Raw genomic sequence first — 10135 nt, forward strand, 5'->3', positions numbered from 1 at the left:
CACCCCCAGCTCACTAAACATAAAAGTCATGAAAGCAGAAATGCAATCGCCTGCGGCCACACCACCTTGAATAAGCCTGATCTCGTCTGATCTCAGAAGCTAAGCAATGTTGGGCTTGGTTAGTACTTGGATGGGAGACCACCTGGGAATATCAAGTGCTGCAGGCATTACATTTTACAATTGAAATGTGTGGAGGACAAAAGGAAATTTTGGAGGAATCACCCCCAGCTCACTAAACATAAAAGTCATGAAAGCAGAAATGCAATCGCCTGCGGCCACACCACCTTGAATAAGCCTGATCTCGTCTGATCTCAGAAGCTAAGCAATGTTGGGCTTGGTTAGTACTTGGATGGGAGACCACCTGGGAATATCAAGTGCTGCAGGCATTACATTTTACAATTGAAATGTGTGGAGGACAAAAGGAAATTTTGGAGGAATCACCCCCAGCTCACTAAACATAAAAGTCATGAAAGCAGAAATGCAATCGCCTGCGGCCACACCACCTTGAATAAGCCTGATCTCGTCTGATCTCAGAAGCTAAGCAATGTTGGGCTTGGTTAGTACTTGGATGGGAGACCACCTGGGAATATCAAGTGCTGCAGGCATTACATTTTACAATTGAAATGTGTGGAGGACAAAAGGAAATTTTGGAGGAATCACCCCCAGCTCACTAAACATAAAAGTCATGAAAGCAGAAATGCAATCGCCTGCGGCCACACCACCTTGAATAAGCCTGATCTCGTCTGATCTCAGAAGCTAAGCAATGTTGGGCTTGGTTAGTACTTGGATGGGAGACCACCTGGGAATATCAAGTGCTGCAGGCATTACATTTTACAATTGAAATGTGTGGAGGACAAAAGGAAATTTTGGAGGAATCACCCCCAGCTCACTAAACATAAAAGTCATGAAAGCAGAAATGCAATCGCCTGCGGCCACACCACCTTGAATAAGCCTGATCTCGTCTGATCTCAGAAGCTAAGCAATGTTGGGCTTGGTTAGTACTTGGATGGGAGACCACCTGGGAATATCAAGTGCTGCAGGCATTACATTTTACAATTGAAATGTGTGGAGGACAAAAGGAAATTTTGGAGGAATCACCCCCAGCTCACTAAACATAAAAGTCATGAAAGCAGAAATGCAATCGCCTGCGGCCACACCACCTTGAATAAGCCTGATCTCGTCTGATCTCAGAAGCTAAGCAATGTTGGGCTTGGTTAGTACTTGGATGGGAGACCACCTGGGAATATCAAGTGCTGCAGGCATTACATTTTACAATTGAAATGTGTGGAGGACAAAAGGAAATTTTGGAGGAATCACCCCCAGCTCACTAAACATAAAAGTCATGAAAGCAGAAATGCAATCGCCTGCGGCCACACCACCTTGAATAAGCCTGATCTCGTCTGATCTCAGAAGCTAAGCAATGTTGGGCTTGGTTAGTACTTGGATGGGAGACCACCTGGGAATATCAAGTGCTGCAGGCATTACATTTTACAATTGAAATGTGTGGAGGACAAAAGGAAATTTTGGAGGAATCACCCCCAGCTCACTAAACATAAAAGTCATGAAAGCAGAAATGCAATCGCCTGCGGCCACACCACCTTGAATAAGCCTGATCTCGTCTGATCTCAGAAGCTAAGCAATGTTGGGCTTGGTTAGTACTTGGATGGGAGACCACCTGGGAATATCAAGTGCTGCAGGCATTACATTTTACAATTGAAATGTGTGGAGGACAAAAGGAAATTTTGGAGGAATCACCCCCAGCTCACTAAACATAAAAGTCATGAAAGCAGAAATGCAATCGCCTGCGGCCACACCACCTTGAATAAGCCTGATCTCGTCTGATCTCAGAAGCTAAGCAATGTTGGGCTTGGTTAGTACTTGGATGGGAGACCACCTGGGAATATCAAGTGCTGCAGGCATTACATTTTACAATTGAAATGTGTGGAGGACAAAAGGAAATTTTGGAGGAATCACCCCCAGCTCACTAAACATAAAAGTCATGAAAGCAGAAATGCAATCGCCTGCGGCCACACCACCTTGAATAAGCCTGATCTCGTCTGATCTCAGAAGCTAAGCAATGTTGGGCTTGGTTAGTACTTGGATGGGAGACCACCTGGGAATATCAAGTGCTGCAGGCATTACATTTTACAATTGAAATGTGTGGAGGACAAAAGGAAATTTTGGAGGAATCACCCCCAGCTCACTAAACATAAAAGTCATGAAAGCAGAAATGCAATCGCCTGCGGCCACACCACCTTGAATAAGCCTGATCTCGTCTGATCTCAGAAGCTAAGCAATGTTGGGCTTGGTTAGTACTTGGATGGGAGACCACCTGGGAATATCAAGTGCTGCAGGCATTACATTTTACAATTGAAATGTGTGGAGGACAAAAGGAAATTTTGGAGGAATCACCCCCAGCTCACTAAACATAAAAGTCATGAAAGCAGAAATGCAATCGCCTGCGGCCACACCACCTTGAATAAGCCTGATCTCGTCTGATCTCAGAAGCTAAGCAATGTTGGGCTTGGTTAGTACTTGGATGGGAGACCACCTGGGAATATCAAGTGCTGCAGGCATTACATTTTACAATTGAAATGTGTGGAGGACAAAAGGAAATTTTGGAGGAATCACCCCCAGCTCACTAAACATAAAAGTCATGAAAGCAGAAATGCAATCGCCTGCGGCCACACCACCTTGAATAAGCCTGATCTCGTCTGATCTCAGAAGCTAAGCAATGTTGGGCTTGGTTAGTACTTGGATGGGAGACCACCTGGGAATATCAAGTGCTGCAGGCATTACATTTTACAATTGAAATGTGTGGAGGACAAAAGGAAATTTTGGAGGAATCACCCCCAGCTCACTAAACATAAAAGTCATGAAAGCAGAAATGCAATCGCCTGCGGCCACACCACCTTGAATAAGCCTGATCTCGTCTGATCTCAGAAGCTAAGCAATGTTGGGCTTGGTTAGTACTTGGATGGGAGACCACCTGGGAATATCAAGTGCTGCAGGCATTACATTTTACAATTGAAATGTGTGGAGGACAAAAGGAAATTTTGGAGGAATCACCCCCAGCTCACTAAACATAAAAGTCATGAAAGCAGAAATGCAATCGCCTGCGGCCACACCACCTTGAATAAGCCTGATCTCGTCTGATCTCAGAAGCTAAGCAATGTTGGGCTTGGTTAGTACTTGGATGGGAGACCACCTGGGAATATCAAGTGCTGCAGGCATTACATTTTACAATTGAAATGTGTGGAGGACAAAAGGAAATTTTGGAGGAATCACCCCCAGCTCACTAAACATAAAAGTCATGAAAGCAGAAATGCAATCGCCTGCGGCCACACCACCTTGAATAAGCCTGATCTCGTCTGATCTCAGAAGCTAAGCAATGTTGGGCTTGGTTAGTACTTGGATGGGAGACCACCTGGGAATATCAAGTGCTGCAGGCATTACATTTTACAATTGAAATGTGTGGAGGACAAAAGGAAATTTTGGAGGAATCACCCCCAGCTCACTAAACATAAAAGTCATGAAAGCAGAAATGCAATCGCCTGCGGCCACACCACCTTGAATAAGCCTGATCTCGTCTGATCTCAGAAGCTAAGCAATGTTGGGCTTGGTTAGTACTTGGATGGGAGACCACCTGGGAATATCAAGTGCTGCAGGCATTACATTTTACAATTGAAATGTGTGGAGGACAAAAGGAAATTTTGGAGGAATCACCCCCAGCTCACTAAACATAAAAGTCATGAAAGCAGAAATGCAATCGCCTGCGGCCACACCACCTTGAATAAGCCTGATCTCGTCTGATCTCAGAAGCTAAGCAATGTTGGGCTTGGTTAGTACTTGGATGGGAGACCACCTGGGAATATCAAGTGCTGCAGGCATTACATTTTACAATTGAAATGTGTGGAGGACAAAAGGAAATTTTGGAGGAATCACCCCCAGCTCACTAAACATAAAAGTCATGAAAGCAGAAATGCAATCGCCTGCGGCCACACCACCTTGAATAAGCCTGATCTCGTCTGATCTCAGAAGCTAAGCAATGTTGGGCTTGGTTAGTACTTGGATGGGAGACCACCTGGGAATATCAAGTGCTGCAGGCATTACATTTTACAATTGAAATGTGTGGAGGACAAAAGGAAATTTTGGAGGAATCACCCCCAGCTCACTAAACATAAAAGTCATGAAAGCAGAAATGCAATCGCCTGCGGCCACACCACCTTGAATAAGCCTGATCTCGTCTGATCTCAGAAGCTAAGCAATGTTGGGCTTGGTTAGTACTTGGATGGGAGACCACCTGGGAATATCAAGTGCTGCAGGCATTACATTTTACAATTGAAATGTGTGGAGGACAAAAGGAAATTTTGGAGGAATCACCCCCAGCTCACTAAACATAAAAGTCATGAAAGCAGAAATGCAATCGCCTGCGGCCACACCACCTTGAATAAGCCTGATCTCGTCTGATCTCAGAAGCTAAGCAATGTTGGGCTTGGTTAGTACTTGGATGGGAGACCACCTGGGAATATCAAGTGCTGCAGGCATTACATTTTACAATTGAAATGTGTGGAGGACAAAAGGAAATTTTGGAGGAATCACCCCCAGCTCACTAAACATAAAAGTCATGAAAGCAGAAATGCAATCGCCTGCGGCCACACCACCTTGAATAAGCCTGATCTCGTCTGATCTCAGAAGCTAAGCAATGTTGGGCTTGGTTAGTACTTGGATGGGAGACCACCTGGGAATATCAAGTGCTGCAGGCATTACATTTTACAATTGAAATGTGTGGAGGACAAAAGGAAATTTTGGAGGAATCACCCCCAGCTCACTAAACATAAAAGTCATGAAAGCAGAAATGCAATCGCCTGCGGCCACACCACCTTGAATAAGCCTGATCTCGTCTGATCTCAGAAGCTAAGCAATGTTGGGCTTGGTTAGTACTTGGATGGGAGACCACCTGGGAATATCAAGTGCTGCAGGCATTACATTTTACAATTGAAATGTGTGGAGGACAAAAGGAAATTTTGGAGGAATCACCCCCAGCTCACTAAACATAAAAGTCATGAAAGCAGAAATGCAATCGCCTGCGGCCACACCACCTTGAATAAGCCTGATCTCGTCTGATCTCAGAAGCTAAGCAATGTTGGGCTTGGTTAGTACTTGGATGGGAGACCACCTGGGAATATCAAGTGCTGCAGGCATTACATTTTACAATTGAAATGTGTGGAGGACAAAAGGAAATTTTGGAGGAATCACCCCCAGCTCACTAAACATAAAAGTCATGAAAGCAGAAATGCAATCGCCTGCGGCCACACCACCTTGAATAAGCCTGATCTCGTCTGATCTCAGAAGCTAAGCAATGTTGGGCTTGGTTAGTACTTGGATGGGAGACCACCTGGGAATATCAAGTGCTGCAGGCATTACATTTTACAATTGAAATGTGTGGAGGACAAAAGGAAATTTTGGAGGAATCACCCCCAGCTCACTAAACATAAAAGTCATGAAAGCAGAAATGCAATCGCCTGCGGCCACACCACCTTGAATAAGCCTGATCTCGTCTGATCTCAGAAGCTAAGCAATGTTGGGCTTGGTTAGTACTTGGATGGGAGACCACCTGGGAATATCAAGTGCTGCAGGCATTACATTTTACAATTGAAATGTGTGGAGGACAAAAGGAAATTTTGGAGGAATCACCCCCAGCTCACTAAACATAAAAGTCATGAAAGCAGAAATGCAATCGCCTGCGGCCACACCACCTTGAATAAGCCTGATCTCGTCTGATCTCAGAAGCTAAGCAATGTTGGGCTTGGTTAGTACTTGGATGGGAGACCACCTGGGAATATCAAGTGCTGCAGGCATTACATTTTTGTAATTACATTTTACAATTGAAATGTGTGGAGGACAAAAGGAAATTTTGGAGGAATCACCCCCAGCTCACTAAACATAAAAGTCATGAAAGCAGAAATGCAATCGCCTGCTGCCACACCACCTTGAATAAGCCTGATCTCGTCTGATCTCAGAAGCTAAGCAATGTTGGGCTTGGTTAGTACTTGGATGGGAGACCACCTGGGAATATCAAGTGCTGCAGGCATTACATTTTACAATTGAAATGTGTGGAGGACAAAAGGAAATTTTGGAGGAATCACCCCCAGCTCACTAAACATAAAAGTCATGAAAGCAGAACAGCAATCGCCTGCGACCACACCACCTTGAATAAGCCTGATCTCGTCTGATCTCAGAAGCTAAGCAATGTTGGGCTTGGTTAGTACTTGGATGGGAGACCACCTGGGAATATCAAGTGCTGCAGGCATTACATTTTACAATTGAAATGTGTGGAGGACAAAAGGAAATTTTGGAGGAATCACCCCCAGCTCACTAAACATAAAAGTCATGAAAGCAGAAATGCAATCGCCTGCGGCCACACCACCTTGAATAAGCCTGATCTCGTCTGATCTCAGAAGCTAAGCAATGTTGGGCTTGGTTAGTACTTGGATGGGAGACCACCTGGGAATATCAAGTGCTGCAGGCATTACATTTTACAATTGAAATGTGTGGAGGACAAAAGGAAATTTTGGAGGAATCACCCCCAGCTCACTAAACATAAAAGTCATGAAAGCAGAAATGCAATCGCCTGCGGCCACACCACCTTGAATAAGCCTGATCTCGTCTCATCTCAGAAGCTAAGCAATGTTGGGCTTGGTTAGTACTTGGATGGGAGACCACCTGGGAATATCAAGTGCTGCAGGCATTACATTTTACAATTGAAATGTGTGGAGGACAAAAGGAAATTTTGGAGGAATCACCCCCAGCTCACTAAACATAAAAGTCATGAAAGCAGAAATGCAATCGCCTGCGGCCACACCACCTTGAATAAGCCTGATCTCGTCTGATCTCAGAAGCTAAGCAATGTTGGGCTTGGTTAGTACTTGGATGGGAGACCACCTGGGAATATCAAGTGCTGCAGGCATTACATTTTACAATTGAAATGTGTGGAGGACAAAAGGAAATTTTGGAGGAATCACCCCCAGCTCACTAAACATAAAAGTCATGAAAGCAGAAATGCAATCGCCTGCGGCCACACCACCTTGAATAAGCCTGATCTCGTCTGATCTCAGAAGCTAAGCAATGTTGGGCTTGGTTAGTACTTGGATGGGAGACCACCTGGGAATATCAAGTGCTGCAGGCATTACATTTTACAATTGAAATGTGTGGAGGACAAAAGGAAATTTTGGAGGAATCACCCCCAGCTCACTAAACATAAAAGTCATGAAAGCAGAAATGCAATCGCCTGCGGCCACACCACCTTGAATAAGCCTGATCTCGTCTGATCTCAGAAGCTAAGCAATGTTGGGCTTGGTTAGTACTTGGATGGGAGACCACCTGGGAATATCAAGTGCTGCAGGCATTACATTTTACAATTGAAATGTGTGGAGGACAAAAGGAAATTTTGGAGGAATCACCCCCAGCTCACTAAACATAAAAGTCATGAAAGCAGAAATGCAATCGCCTGCGGCCACACCACCTTGAATAAGCCTGATCTCGTCTGATCTCAGAAGCTAAGCAATGTTGGGCTTGGTTAGTACTTGGATGGGAGACCACCTGGGAATATCAAGTGCTGCAGGCATTACATTTTACAATTGAAATGTGTGGAGGACAAAAGGAAATTTTGGAGGAATCACCCCCAGCTCACTAAACATAAAAGTCATGAAAGCAGAAATGCAATCGCCTGCGGCCACACCACCTTGAATAAGCCTGATCTCGTCTGATCTCAGAAGCTAAGCAATGTTGGGCTTGGTTAGTACTTGGATGGGAGACCACCTGGGAATATCAAGTGCTGCAGGCATTACATTTTTGGCATTACATTTTACAATTGAAATGTGTGGAGGACAAAAGGAAATTTTGGAGGAATCACCCCCAGCTCACTAAACATAAAAGTCATGAAAGCAGAAATGCAATCGCCTGCGGCCACACCACCTTGAATAAGCCTGATCTCGTCTGATCTCAGAAGCTAAGCAATGTTGGGCTTGGTTAGTACTTGGATGGGAGACCACCTGGGAATATCAAGTGCTGCAGGCATTACATTTTACAATTGAAATGTGTGGAGGACAAAAGGAAATTTTGGAGGAATCACCCCCAGCTCACTAAACATAAAAGTCATGAAAGCAGAAATGCAATCGCCTGCGGCCACACCACCTTGAATAAGCCTGATCTCGTCTGATCTCAGAAGCTAAGCAATGTTGGGCTTGGTTAGTACTTGGATGGGAGACCACCTGGGAATATCAAGTGCTGCAGGCATTACATTTTACAATTGAAATGTGTGGAGGACAAAAGGAAATTTTGGAGGAATCACCCCCAGCTCACTAAACATAAAAGTCATGAAAGCAGAAATGCAATCGCCTGCGGCCACACCACCTTGAATAAGCCTGATCTCGTCTGATCTCAGAAGCTAAGCAATGTTGGGCTTGGTTAGTACTTGGATGGGAGACCACCTGGGAATATCAAGTGCTGCAGGCATTACATTTTACAATTGAAATGTGTGGAGGACAAAAGGAAATTTTGGAGGAATCACCCCCAGCTCACTAAACATAAAAGTCATGAAAGCAGAAATGCAATCGCCTGCGGCCACACCACCTTGAATAAGCCTGATCTCGTCTGATCTCAGAAGCTAAGCAATGTTGGGCTTGGTTAGTACTTGGATGGGAGACCACCTGGGAATATCAAGTGCTGCAGGCATTACATTTTTGTAATTACATTTTACAATTGAAATGTGTGGAGGACAAAAGGAAATTTTGGAGGAATCACCCCCAGCTCACTAAACATAAAAGTCATGAAAGCAGAAATGCAATCGCCTGCGGCCACACCACCTTGAATAAGCCTGATCTCGTCTGATCTCAGAAGCTAAGCAATGTTGGGCTTGGTTAGTACTTGGATGGGAGACCACCTGGGAATATCAAGTGCTGCAGGCATTACATTTTTGTAATTACATTTTACAATTGAAATGTGTGGAGGACAAAAGGAAATTTTGGAGGAATCACCCCCAGCTCACTAAACATAAAAGTCATGAAAGCAGAAATGCAATCGCCTGCGGCCACACCACCTTGAATAAGCCTGATCTCGTCTGATCTCAGAAGCTAAGCAATGTTGGGCTTGGTTAGTACTTGGATGGGAGACCACCTGGGAATATCAAGTGCTGCAGGCATTACATTTTTGGCATTACATTTTACAATTGAAATGTGTGGAGGACAAAAGGAAATTTTGGAGGAATCACCCCCAGCTCACTAAACATAAAAGTCATGAAAGCAGAAATGCAATCGCCTGCGGCCACACCACCTTGAATAAGCCTGATCTCGTCTGATCTCAGAAGCTAAGCAATGTTGGGCTTGGTTAGTACTTGGATGGGAGACCACCTGGGAATATCAAGTGCTGCAGGCATTACATTTTACAATTGAAATGTGTGGAGGACAAAAGGAAATTTTGGAGGAATCACCCCCAGCTCACTAAACATAAAAGTCATGAAAGCAGAAATGCAATCGCCTGCGGCCACACCACCTTGAATAAGCCTGATCTCGTCTGATCTCAGAAGCTAAGCAATGTTGGGCTTGGTTAGTACTTGGATGGGAGACCACCTGGGAATATCAAGTGCTGCAGGCATTACATTTTTGTAATTACATTTTACAATTGAAATGTGTGGAGGACAAAAGGAAATTTTGGAGGAATCACCCCCAGCTCACTAAACATAAAAGTCATGAAAGCAGAAATGCAATCGCCTGCGGCCACACCACCTTGAATAAGCCTGATCTCGTCTGATCTCAGAAGCTAAGCAATGTTGGGCTTGGTTAGTACTTGGATGGGAGACCACCTGGGAATATCAAGTGCTGCAGGCATTACATTTTACAATTGAAATGTGTGGAGGACAAAAGGAAATTTTGGAGGAATCACCCCCAGCTCACTAAACATAAAAGTCATGAAAGCAGAAATGCAATCGCCTGCGGCCACACCACCTTGAATAAGCCTGATCTCGTCTGATCTCAGAAGCTAAGCAATGTTGGGCTTGGTTAGTACTTGGATGGGAGACCACCTGGGAATATCAAGTGCTGCAGGCATTACATTTTACAATTGAAATGTGTGGAGG

The 10135-nt window shown here is 44.6% G+C and overlaps 45 non-coding genes and 1 pseudogene across 45 annotated transcripts; all 46 read left to right on the forward strand.

Annotated features, from left to right (window-relative positions):
* Positions 1-48: 48 nt before the first annotated feature.
* On the forward strand, positions 49-167 carry LOC131729058 (5S ribosomal RNA). Its single transcript, XR_009323062.1, has one exon. It is a non-coding gene; the product is annotated as a 5S ribosomal RNA (ribosomal RNA).
* A 100-nt stretch (positions 168-267) lies between these two features.
* LOC131729069 (5S ribosomal RNA) lies at positions 268-386 on the forward strand. The gene has a single exon (XR_009323075.1). It is a non-coding gene; the product is annotated as a 5S ribosomal RNA (ribosomal RNA).
* Positions 387-486: 100 nt separating this feature from the next.
* Positions 487-605, forward strand: LOC131729080 (5S ribosomal RNA). Its single transcript, XR_009323082.1, has one exon. It is a non-coding gene; the product is annotated as a 5S ribosomal RNA (ribosomal RNA).
* Positions 606-705: 100 nt separating this feature from the next.
* Positions 706-824, forward strand: LOC131729091 (5S ribosomal RNA). The gene has a single exon (XR_009323085.1). It is a non-coding gene; the product is annotated as a 5S ribosomal RNA (ribosomal RNA).
* Positions 825-924: 100 nt separating this feature from the next.
* On the forward strand, positions 925-1043 carry LOC131729102 (5S ribosomal RNA). The gene has a single exon (XR_009323089.1). It is a non-coding gene; the product is annotated as a 5S ribosomal RNA (ribosomal RNA).
* A 100-nt stretch (positions 1044-1143) lies between these two features.
* Positions 1144-1262, forward strand: LOC131729113 (5S ribosomal RNA). The gene has a single exon (XR_009323092.1). It is a non-coding gene; the product is annotated as a 5S ribosomal RNA (ribosomal RNA).
* A 100-nt stretch (positions 1263-1362) lies between these two features.
* LOC131729125 (5S ribosomal RNA) lies at positions 1363-1481 on the forward strand. Its single transcript, XR_009323095.1, has one exon. It is a non-coding gene; the product is annotated as a 5S ribosomal RNA (ribosomal RNA).
* A 100-nt stretch (positions 1482-1581) lies between these two features.
* On the forward strand, positions 1582-1700 carry LOC131729136 (5S ribosomal RNA). Its single transcript, XR_009323096.1, has one exon. It is a non-coding gene; the product is annotated as a 5S ribosomal RNA (ribosomal RNA).
* Positions 1701-1800: 100 nt separating this feature from the next.
* Positions 1801-1919, forward strand: LOC131729146 (5S ribosomal RNA). Its single transcript, XR_009323097.1, has one exon. It is a non-coding gene; the product is annotated as a 5S ribosomal RNA (ribosomal RNA).
* Positions 1920-2019: 100 nt separating this feature from the next.
* On the forward strand, positions 2020-2138 carry LOC131729147 (5S ribosomal RNA). The gene has a single exon (XR_009323098.1). It is a non-coding gene; the product is annotated as a 5S ribosomal RNA (ribosomal RNA).
* A 100-nt stretch (positions 2139-2238) lies between these two features.
* On the forward strand, positions 2239-2357 carry LOC131729148 (5S ribosomal RNA). The gene has a single exon (XR_009323099.1). It is a non-coding gene; the product is annotated as a 5S ribosomal RNA (ribosomal RNA).
* Positions 2358-2457: 100 nt separating this feature from the next.
* LOC131729149 (5S ribosomal RNA) lies at positions 2458-2576 on the forward strand. Its single transcript, XR_009323100.1, has one exon. It is a non-coding gene; the product is annotated as a 5S ribosomal RNA (ribosomal RNA).
* A 100-nt stretch (positions 2577-2676) lies between these two features.
* Positions 2677-2795, forward strand: LOC131729150 (5S ribosomal RNA). The gene has a single exon (XR_009323101.1). It is a non-coding gene; the product is annotated as a 5S ribosomal RNA (ribosomal RNA).
* A 100-nt stretch (positions 2796-2895) lies between these two features.
* On the forward strand, positions 2896-3014 carry LOC131729151 (5S ribosomal RNA). Its single transcript, XR_009323102.1, has one exon. It is a non-coding gene; the product is annotated as a 5S ribosomal RNA (ribosomal RNA).
* Positions 3015-3114: 100 nt separating this feature from the next.
* LOC131729152 (5S ribosomal RNA) lies at positions 3115-3233 on the forward strand. Its single transcript, XR_009323103.1, has one exon. It is a non-coding gene; the product is annotated as a 5S ribosomal RNA (ribosomal RNA).
* A 100-nt stretch (positions 3234-3333) lies between these two features.
* LOC131729153 (5S ribosomal RNA) lies at positions 3334-3452 on the forward strand. The gene has a single exon (XR_009323104.1). It is a non-coding gene; the product is annotated as a 5S ribosomal RNA (ribosomal RNA).
* Positions 3453-3552: 100 nt separating this feature from the next.
* Positions 3553-3671, forward strand: LOC131729155 (5S ribosomal RNA). Its single transcript, XR_009323106.1, has one exon. It is a non-coding gene; the product is annotated as a 5S ribosomal RNA (ribosomal RNA).
* Positions 3672-3771: 100 nt separating this feature from the next.
* On the forward strand, positions 3772-3890 carry LOC131729156 (5S ribosomal RNA). Its single transcript, XR_009323107.1, has one exon. It is a non-coding gene; the product is annotated as a 5S ribosomal RNA (ribosomal RNA).
* A 100-nt stretch (positions 3891-3990) lies between these two features.
* Positions 3991-4109, forward strand: LOC131729157 (5S ribosomal RNA). Its single transcript, XR_009323108.1, has one exon. It is a non-coding gene; the product is annotated as a 5S ribosomal RNA (ribosomal RNA).
* Positions 4110-4209: 100 nt separating this feature from the next.
* LOC131729158 (5S ribosomal RNA) lies at positions 4210-4328 on the forward strand. The gene has a single exon (XR_009323109.1). It is a non-coding gene; the product is annotated as a 5S ribosomal RNA (ribosomal RNA).
* Positions 4329-4428: 100 nt separating this feature from the next.
* On the forward strand, positions 4429-4547 carry LOC131729159 (5S ribosomal RNA). The gene has a single exon (XR_009323110.1). It is a non-coding gene; the product is annotated as a 5S ribosomal RNA (ribosomal RNA).
* A 100-nt stretch (positions 4548-4647) lies between these two features.
* Positions 4648-4766, forward strand: LOC131729160 (5S ribosomal RNA). The gene has a single exon (XR_009323111.1). It is a non-coding gene; the product is annotated as a 5S ribosomal RNA (ribosomal RNA).
* Positions 4767-4866: 100 nt separating this feature from the next.
* On the forward strand, positions 4867-4985 carry LOC131729161 (5S ribosomal RNA). The gene has a single exon (XR_009323112.1). It is a non-coding gene; the product is annotated as a 5S ribosomal RNA (ribosomal RNA).
* Positions 4986-5085: 100 nt separating this feature from the next.
* Positions 5086-5204, forward strand: LOC131729162 (5S ribosomal RNA). Its single transcript, XR_009323113.1, has one exon. It is a non-coding gene; the product is annotated as a 5S ribosomal RNA (ribosomal RNA).
* Positions 5205-5304: 100 nt separating this feature from the next.
* On the forward strand, positions 5305-5423 carry LOC131729163 (5S ribosomal RNA). Its single transcript, XR_009323114.1, has one exon. It is a non-coding gene; the product is annotated as a 5S ribosomal RNA (ribosomal RNA).
* A 100-nt stretch (positions 5424-5523) lies between these two features.
* On the forward strand, positions 5524-5642 carry LOC131729164 (5S ribosomal RNA). The gene has a single exon (XR_009323115.1). It is a non-coding gene; the product is annotated as a 5S ribosomal RNA (ribosomal RNA).
* A 100-nt stretch (positions 5643-5742) lies between these two features.
* LOC131729166 (5S ribosomal RNA) lies at positions 5743-5861 on the forward strand. Its single transcript, XR_009323117.1, has one exon. It is a non-coding gene; the product is annotated as a 5S ribosomal RNA (ribosomal RNA).
* Positions 5862-5975: 114 nt separating this feature from the next.
* LOC131728986 (5S ribosomal RNA) lies at positions 5976-6094 on the forward strand. The gene has a single exon (XR_009322986.1). It is a non-coding gene; the product is annotated as a 5S ribosomal RNA (ribosomal RNA).
* Positions 6095-6194: 100 nt separating this feature from the next.
* Positions 6195-6313, forward strand: LOC131728992 (5S ribosomal RNA). Its single transcript, XR_009322992.1, has one exon. It is a non-coding gene; the product is annotated as a 5S ribosomal RNA (ribosomal RNA).
* Positions 6314-6413: 100 nt separating this feature from the next.
* LOC131729167 (5S ribosomal RNA) lies at positions 6414-6532 on the forward strand. Its single transcript, XR_009323118.1, has one exon. It is a non-coding gene; the product is annotated as a 5S ribosomal RNA (ribosomal RNA).
* A 100-nt stretch (positions 6533-6632) lies between these two features.
* On the forward strand, positions 6633-6751 carry LOC131729082 (5S ribosomal RNA; annotated as a pseudogene).
* Positions 6752-6851: 100 nt separating this feature from the next.
* Positions 6852-6970, forward strand: LOC131729168 (5S ribosomal RNA). Its single transcript, XR_009323119.1, has one exon. It is a non-coding gene; the product is annotated as a 5S ribosomal RNA (ribosomal RNA).
* A 100-nt stretch (positions 6971-7070) lies between these two features.
* Positions 7071-7189, forward strand: LOC131729169 (5S ribosomal RNA). Its single transcript, XR_009323120.1, has one exon. It is a non-coding gene; the product is annotated as a 5S ribosomal RNA (ribosomal RNA).
* A 100-nt stretch (positions 7190-7289) lies between these two features.
* LOC131729170 (5S ribosomal RNA) lies at positions 7290-7408 on the forward strand. The gene has a single exon (XR_009323121.1). It is a non-coding gene; the product is annotated as a 5S ribosomal RNA (ribosomal RNA).
* A 100-nt stretch (positions 7409-7508) lies between these two features.
* On the forward strand, positions 7509-7627 carry LOC131729171 (5S ribosomal RNA). The gene has a single exon (XR_009323122.1). It is a non-coding gene; the product is annotated as a 5S ribosomal RNA (ribosomal RNA).
* Positions 7628-7727: 100 nt separating this feature from the next.
* LOC131729172 (5S ribosomal RNA) lies at positions 7728-7846 on the forward strand. Its single transcript, XR_009323123.1, has one exon. It is a non-coding gene; the product is annotated as a 5S ribosomal RNA (ribosomal RNA).
* A 114-nt stretch (positions 7847-7960) lies between these two features.
* Positions 7961-8079, forward strand: LOC131729173 (5S ribosomal RNA). The gene has a single exon (XR_009323124.1). It is a non-coding gene; the product is annotated as a 5S ribosomal RNA (ribosomal RNA).
* A 100-nt stretch (positions 8080-8179) lies between these two features.
* On the forward strand, positions 8180-8298 carry LOC131729174 (5S ribosomal RNA). The gene has a single exon (XR_009323125.1). It is a non-coding gene; the product is annotated as a 5S ribosomal RNA (ribosomal RNA).
* Positions 8299-8398: 100 nt separating this feature from the next.
* On the forward strand, positions 8399-8517 carry LOC131729175 (5S ribosomal RNA). Its single transcript, XR_009323126.1, has one exon. It is a non-coding gene; the product is annotated as a 5S ribosomal RNA (ribosomal RNA).
* Positions 8518-8617: 100 nt separating this feature from the next.
* Positions 8618-8736, forward strand: LOC131729177 (5S ribosomal RNA). The gene has a single exon (XR_009323128.1). It is a non-coding gene; the product is annotated as a 5S ribosomal RNA (ribosomal RNA).
* A 114-nt stretch (positions 8737-8850) lies between these two features.
* On the forward strand, positions 8851-8969 carry LOC131729178 (5S ribosomal RNA). The gene has a single exon (XR_009323129.1). It is a non-coding gene; the product is annotated as a 5S ribosomal RNA (ribosomal RNA).
* Positions 8970-9083: 114 nt separating this feature from the next.
* LOC131729179 (5S ribosomal RNA) lies at positions 9084-9202 on the forward strand. The gene has a single exon (XR_009323130.1). It is a non-coding gene; the product is annotated as a 5S ribosomal RNA (ribosomal RNA).
* Positions 9203-9316: 114 nt separating this feature from the next.
* On the forward strand, positions 9317-9435 carry LOC131729180 (5S ribosomal RNA). Its single transcript, XR_009323131.1, has one exon. It is a non-coding gene; the product is annotated as a 5S ribosomal RNA (ribosomal RNA).
* A 100-nt stretch (positions 9436-9535) lies between these two features.
* On the forward strand, positions 9536-9654 carry LOC131729181 (5S ribosomal RNA). The gene has a single exon (XR_009323132.1). It is a non-coding gene; the product is annotated as a 5S ribosomal RNA (ribosomal RNA).
* Positions 9655-9768: 114 nt separating this feature from the next.
* LOC131729182 (5S ribosomal RNA) lies at positions 9769-9887 on the forward strand. Its single transcript, XR_009323133.1, has one exon. It is a non-coding gene; the product is annotated as a 5S ribosomal RNA (ribosomal RNA).
* Positions 9888-9987: 100 nt separating this feature from the next.
* On the forward strand, positions 9988-10106 carry LOC131729183 (5S ribosomal RNA). Its single transcript, XR_009323134.1, has one exon. It is a non-coding gene; the product is annotated as a 5S ribosomal RNA (ribosomal RNA).
* Positions 10107-10135: the final 29 nt, after the last annotated feature.

This window comes from Acipenser ruthenus, unplaced genomic scaffold (genome assembly GCF_902713425.1).
Source record: "Acipenser ruthenus unplaced genomic scaffold, fAciRut3.2 maternal haplotype, whole genome shotgun sequence".
Taxonomy (NCBI): domain Eukaryota; kingdom Metazoa; phylum Chordata; class Actinopteri; order Acipenseriformes; family Acipenseridae; genus Acipenser; species Acipenser ruthenus.